This window comes from Acanthopagrus latus, chromosome 20 (genome assembly GCF_904848185.1).
Source record: "Acanthopagrus latus isolate v.2019 chromosome 20, fAcaLat1.1, whole genome shotgun sequence".
Lineage (NCBI taxonomy): Eukaryota > Metazoa > Chordata > Actinopteri > Spariformes > Sparidae > Acanthopagrus > Acanthopagrus latus.
Window position 1 is genome coordinate 8,933,052 of NC_051058.1, and position 7,529 is coordinate 8,940,580.

Here is a 7,529-nt window from a genome sequence, read left to right on the forward strand (position 1 = left end):
AATTATTTTGTTTTTCTCCAATTAACTTTCCTGCATGGAAACTGACATGGTCTCTTTTTCATAGCTTAGAAAAAAGACATTTGTCAAGAATTGTGTGCTCAGAGCTCTGGTGGAGAGAGTCGGGTGCAGAGCCAGGAGTTCTGGAGGAATAACAGATTCTGCCCGGAAGCACTTTTTTTTTTTTTTTAACTTTTAGGATAGAAAAATGATTTATCTTGACTGTTTTCCACCCTGACTGATAAGGAATTTGTAAAAAAAAAAAATAATAATAAAAAAGTTTACTTCACGTTAAGTTCAGTCTTGTTTGCCAACTGTCCTTTCCTCATGAAGAAGCAATGTGGCAACCAAAAAAATATAATCAGTACCTTGAGTGAACATGTGGATTCTCTGGGTTTGAACATTGCTGGAAATACTTATAATGTAAGTACATAACTATAACAAAACATGTCACAAAAGGTCTAGTTGTTTTTAGACATTTTGAGGCAGAATTCTTCCATATTTTATCTATAAAATCCTGGATGTGGATTCCCGGCCACCTTACAAAAGGAAAGTTTAGGTTAGCATCGTGTCCGCCCCAATTTAAAAAGGTGTCCCTTGGGCCAGAAATTAAGAAGGTGTGTCAACCCTCCAAACTTTCTCACACAGCTTGAAATCAACACCTACACTGGGTTAACCAATGTAAATGCCAGAACACAGTTATACATCATCATCATTCATCTGCCTGAGCTCAACATTCACTTCTACTGAAGTAACACAGGCACAGGGTGAGCCAATGTGCTTCTGCCAATCCTTGTGCAACAAGAGGCCTAAAAACTTTTGAGCACAATAGCTGGCCACATCTTATTGTATAATGGCCACCAGAATTTCTAGGTTAACTTGATAGATAAATGAATGTGACACCAATCCCTGTAGCCACAGGAGTTACCTAATATTGGATGACTGCGCGCCCCACAATTCTTGTCCAATTCTGTTATTTGGTGAAAATGCAGAGAGCAAGATGTTGGTAGATAGGATGTAGAACAGCTGATTTTTATGGAGGAAAATGGAGTTGATCTCTCATTACTGACCTGACAATGGTGATCCTGGCCATACATTAACCATGTCTTATTTACCAGATTGTGATTTTTTAAAAATACATTACAAGTAGTTATCATACAAAGACACTGTAGAGAACAAGACATTTTAAAGGTTTGGCATCGGAGATTGTCTGGAGTCCTGCAGTGTCATTTAACATCTGCTTTATATCTGGTTTCTTCTCCTTTAACAGACAGTTACTTGAGGTCTCTTGATATGATGACCCAAATGGTGTCCGGAGGAGGGTTCACATCACACAGCCCCAGATCATCTTGAACAACTGTCCATATCACGAAGACAAAATTCAAAGTTTTTGAGCGAACGGCTCCATAAGGGGACACTAAAGATTGCGATCCTTGTCCAGGTTGGTGGTTTCGTGAGGACAGGACATTGCCCATTAAAGCAACAACATGCCGACTGGTTGTGACTCACAGGAAATGAAGGGCTCGTCTTTAGCTTTAATCACAAGCAGAGTGTGACGAGGCCTCTTTTCACAATCTCTGACAGAACAACCAATCTGTTCGCTCCCTCCCTCCCTTCATCCATACCACACTTACTCTGTCATAACGAGGAGCTGCCACTCAAGCCGCTTCTCGAGCTGCACTTATTGCAACACCGGCGAGGTTACAGGACGAGCCAGCTCAACTGGGATTAAAGTCTCAGTTGCATTTGTTGAAACAGAGTTTAGAGCAATACAGTGGGCAAATCTGGAGGAAAGAGTTGGGGAACAAAGACTGCCTGTGCTGCAACACGCTGGATGGGCCAGATGAAATTTAGCTTATGAATTGAAACACATGCATTATGCATAATGAGCAGAGGCCGAAGGGAGAGAGAGACAGAGAGGAGACATCTTGTCATCACTAAAGGAGAGCGATGGAAAGATGGACAAAGGAGATGTCCCAAGGGACTATGCACTCATTCTGCATGGCTGCCTATCCGTCACCATGGAAACTGTGTGTATGTGTGTGTATGCACTTGCGACCAACAGTGAGCTGGAGGGTGTGTGTGTGTGTGTGTGTGTGTGTGTGTGTGTGCGTGTGTGTTACGAGGAGGGGGAATAATATGTAGGTGCTATGCAGGGGAGGCCTCCTACTGTGTTCACAAGAATACCTTAGAAACTCTCTATGATCACATTCCACGTCATGTTTGTAGTGTGTGTGTGTGTGTGTGTGTGTGTGTGTGTGCGCGTGCGTGTGTGTGTGTGTGTTATAAAGACAGAGAGAGTCTGTGGACTGAGAGATCTTATCACTTAAAAGCAGGACCCTCGGTTGATGAGTGATCTGCTGGATGGCGTGATTGATGAAGGACGGAGTGATGAACGCTTGATGAGATGAAAGAGTGAAGAGCCATCAGCACACAAACGTCGACCCCCCCCCCCAACACACACGCACGCGCGCACACACGCACAATGAGTGAGAGGCGAAGCCCATGACTAAGGCCTCCGATTTGCATGTGCAGGCAGCACATGTGCATGCGTGCATACTTGAGCAGACACACCAAGTTCTAGAACAAAAAGACACGTCATGTAAAAAACACACTCGCTCAATCGCACAACTCCGAGGAAAATGAAGGGCCGATTAGAGATGAAAAGTTTTCTTTGAGGTAACAGAGACGTGACATGAAAAGCACAGAGGAGGCTCTATTTTCCATATACATGCACAAACAGCTAGAGATAGATAGATAGATGTGATGGCCACAGAGGACAGATTTCCATCGGCGTATGTGTTTGGTTTGGTTTGGTTGTGTAACAGCCAAGCCAGCGACTCCCATGATCCCACGCTGCTTCACAACGTCATCGAAGCATGTCTTTCGGTTTTCAGTGTTTTGATTGAGGGACCCAGACTCAGACTCAGACAGATATATTGCGCAATTAAATAAGTCATTCACACAGCACTGTTCAACATCTGTAGACATGTTGTTATGGTGATTGTGTGGCCAAAATAACCCTGTGATGTCTTGTTATCAACTGGTATCGCTGAAAATGGCAAGCACAACAAACTCTTTTCCCCTAGGCGTCCATCTTCGGTTTCAGACTTGTGCTGGAACGCGGTTACGACTTCCAAAGTCTGACGTAAATGAAAGGTAACAATAGACACAGGACAGACAGACAGACAGACAGACAGACAGACAGACAGACAGACAGACAGGCAGGCCGGCCTTGCTTGTAATTTATTTTGGGCATTTTTTCTGCAACTCCCTCAAGAGAGGAGAGTAATTTGTCTGTGGTCAGGCCCACTCATTAACTCAAAAACAGACACGGAAACAGTCATTCTCTCTCAGTGTCTCTCTCTCTCTCTCTCTCTCTCTCTCTCTCACACACACACACACACACACACACACACACACACACACACACACACACACACACACAGACACACACACCCTTGGCACCTGTGGAGAGTGCCCTTGCTGTGCCAGGCTGTGCCAACATGTGGGTGCAGTTACAGTAAAGAAACACTGCCAAGACCACTCTGGGCAGGGCAAACAGCTGCCAGGGGCGCACACACACACACACACACACACACACACACACACACACACACACACACACACACACACACAAGCGCGCGATCCCTGATCCGAAACCTGCAGCCTGGCTCTCACACACCTATCCTGTGCTTTTGCCACCACAAGAACATAGCCACAAATTCTCCACACAGCTCCCTCTCACACCAACGCGCTGCACGTAATCCACGCATAATCCTCTGCCTCTTCCTCTGTCTCCCTTTCTAATGCAAACGCACACACACATACATGCACACGCACACACTTTGCTGAGTCAATGTGGATAACAAAAGACCAAAATATAAGCAGGATCTCCCCCGCCTGTCTTGATTTCTGTTTTGTGATATATAGGAAGCTTAACTGTTCCATTGATTTTGTTCTGTACATTCCTGGTGTGTTGGTTCAGCTCTGCTCACTCAGCGTGGCGTCTTAATCTCTCAGGAGCGCTGTCAGTTGATGAATCGTCAGTCACACAGACAGAGCAGAGCAGCTTTCAGCTTTGGGGAGTATAAGCGGAGAAGTTTAGACAGAAAACGTAAAATAGACTTTGTGTGAAGGCAGCCGTCTTTGTTGTATATATCAGCATTTACTCTTTGTGTGTCTCACATGGTCTCATGTTAGCAGTGTGAGCCTCAGAGACGAGAAGCAGGTCTACTGAGGCTACTTTCACCGCAGAGATTGCCATGTTCACCAATTGTTCTCTAAATTGTTAATTAATTTTCTGCCATTTATTACCATGGTAACCATGTCTTGACATTAGCCTTGTAGGAATGGGACTAGTATTACCTGAGCTCCTCTTTTGATTTGTAATAATTGCAAGGTTGTCAGTTTTCTTAATTGTGCGTGGTCTGCCGTGTGTGTGAGGTAAAAAAGATAATTTAAAAATCCATAGCAAATTACCTTCCATGTTTCACCACATAGGTCATCAGTAATATTAGTTCTGCTTCTTAGTAATTACATTTTTTTTTTATTTATTTATTAATATTTTATTTTTGTGTGTGTGTGTGTGGGGGGGGGGTTCTTTCTTTACAGGTGTATTTCTTTTTTTTGTTTGGGTTAACAATTCATGAGACTGTAGTGGTTAATCTTGATCAAGTGCTTGGATTGAATTTTGAGTGAAGCTCAGTGTGGAGAACTATTTGGAAATAGGAAGCTCACTGTAAATCAGTAATAAGGGGGATAATGTGGTGAATGTGTTTTGTGCTGAAAACACAGAAAAAAGGCTGTAAATTCCCAAATTAAATATGTTACATGTGACTAGTAAGTACAGGGCTGCATTTGATTTTCAGCTGTGTTGTTTAGAGCATGGATTCATAGATGTTCATGGCTCATAATTCTGAATTTGAAGTTCACAGCCTCAGAAATGAACTAGTTCATGTTCATGCCAACTAATGTGTTTGAATCTGACCTCGTTGTCTGGGCTCATGTTCTTTATCCTGATATTTTTTCATGACGTACTGATAATAAGTGTACTAAAATACTTACTTACAATGCATAAAAAGTATACTTTTTAAGTACACAGAATCACTACTTAAGATAAATGAACATTAAAGTGCAACATTAGTAAATCTACTGAAATGTGCCATAATGAAATTCAATTTAAGTACACTTATTACAAGCAGTATTTTGCATTGATATACTAAGTACACAGAAGTACAGCTTAAATTATATGAGCATTAAAGTGCACTGTTTGTACATCTGCTAAAATATACATATAATGATGGTATAATACTATTATCATGAATTAAAGAACACTAGATTACTAATAGTATTGCAAATTGGTATACTTTTTAAAAGTTTATGTGTACAATTTAATGTGTACAAAAAAAGTACATTTTTTAGAAGTACCACTTGAAGTATTATTGAATTGGTGTACTTTAGTACATTGAGGTAGAACTTAACAACATCTACTTTAAAGTTTAATTTTACTGAATATTACAGATTTGAAAGGACATTCAGACATGAAACACAAATTTTAAATAAAATACACTTTAATTTAATTAAGCACAAAGTATCCTGGTAAAAGGTTTTCATTATCTAAAATATGCTGCCTGCCTTTTGTGATCATTTATACATCGCTCATGTTGAAAATAAATTCATTAGCTGTTCAGTTCACGGTATGAATATTAGCACATTCCATGAACCCTCTTTAACCGCGTTAATACACAACACTGTCTAACGCTGAACAAAAGAAAACCGCATATTTCCCAAACTGTACAACTATACTTCACAGCATCAGGGCAGATATTCCCATTGAACAGGCCTACAGAACATTTCTGCCTTCAGAGCATGTTTACAGCTACACTTGAGTAACTGCTTCTGCGCTCTCATTGCTGTCAATGTAAAAGCTGAAGTGACATTGTGGTGCAGTATTCATTTAATGTGAGGAAATCTGATGAAATGTAGGGAAATGCAACCTGACTGTCTGCCTGTTAACATCACGAATGTTGCATCAATTCACTTAAAGTGTTGATGGAAGCACGAGGAGATAAATCCTACAACACTGTCACACTGTTCGGGTTTCACGTTAATTTACTGTACGAATTACAGCCGGAGAGGTGTACAGTTACAGGTATTTTGATGACCCCCGCAGTGAAGCTGACAACACATCAAGAGGAAAGAACATACAGGGCTGTGTGTGTGTGTGTGTGAGTGTGTGTGAGAGTAGGTTTGCAGCAGTTATTTTATATAAATACACTGTACATATCTTTTCCCCCGGCTGTCGCTGGGGTAGAGTTGGCAAGCCTGGCAATCAAGTGTCTCTCTGTCACATACACACACATGCACGCACATATAAATTCCAGCCTGCATCCAGATCGTATCATAAATATCACACACATTCCCACACAGCTGCTATCAGGTGACTGTGGCTCCGGTTGCTGTGTCCACTAAGACTTTACAGGATGTTTGACCTATTCTGACTGTCGGAGCAGGCGGCCTCGAGTCGGCCAAGACTCCTCCACTATTCCAAATATCAAATACCAGCATCAGCGATAACCACCAGAACTGCTCTGAGTAATGCACAACCTGGTGTCTGTGTGTGTGTGTGTGTGTGTGTGTGTGTGTGTGTGTGTGTGTGGGTAGTCTGTATTAGGAGAGAGGAAATCATGATGGTTTTCCTGCAGTTTTGTGTGAAAATCTTGTGGATTAGGAGGTTACAGGGGGAGTTTAACCGGAGATGACCTCGAGCCATAAAACGCTCGTCATCTCCTGCTCTTCCTCTGTCCTCCCGCTCCTCTTCACTGTTTAGCTTCCTCTTTCCTTCTCCTTTTTCTACCGCTTCTGCTCTGTTTACTTTATAATGTAAGATAAAGCACAACATCAACATTTGTTTCCATATGTGTACATGTACAAAACATATGGAACTACAACAACTTTTATTTGGACATATTTTTTTTTCTTGATTAATATATCTGAAATTTGCTGACATTAAAATGAACTAACATTTGTAGCATCAGTTTAAAAAGGATTTCCCTGTTGACTATCTGCAAAGATTATATATGTGATGCACATAAATTCTGTTTATAATTTTCTTTACTAAATTAACTGAATTAAAGGCATACAGACATACTATGAATATTTTCTTTTTAAAAAAAACTGGTGTCCAAATAAAACCTGTGAAGAATGGTTGAAAAAGTAACACAGGCTAAATAAATAACTAAATATACATATTATATAATACATTTATTTATTTTCTGTTCTCAGGATGTCAAATACAGCTGGTACAGTACATAAAGGTGAGTGACGTGGTATGTTTCACAATGTATCTGTTTCAGATACAATTTACTACGATACTTCCAATTAAATAACAGGAAAAGTTGTTAAAGATCATTTTACCAGTGTCATATACAGGGCTGGATAAATGGATAGTTAACACTAGGCACTCTGTATTTGGTCAGTTATTTAATTGCAGGACAGGTGCAGTTAATGCGGTGCATGTTTTATAAAAC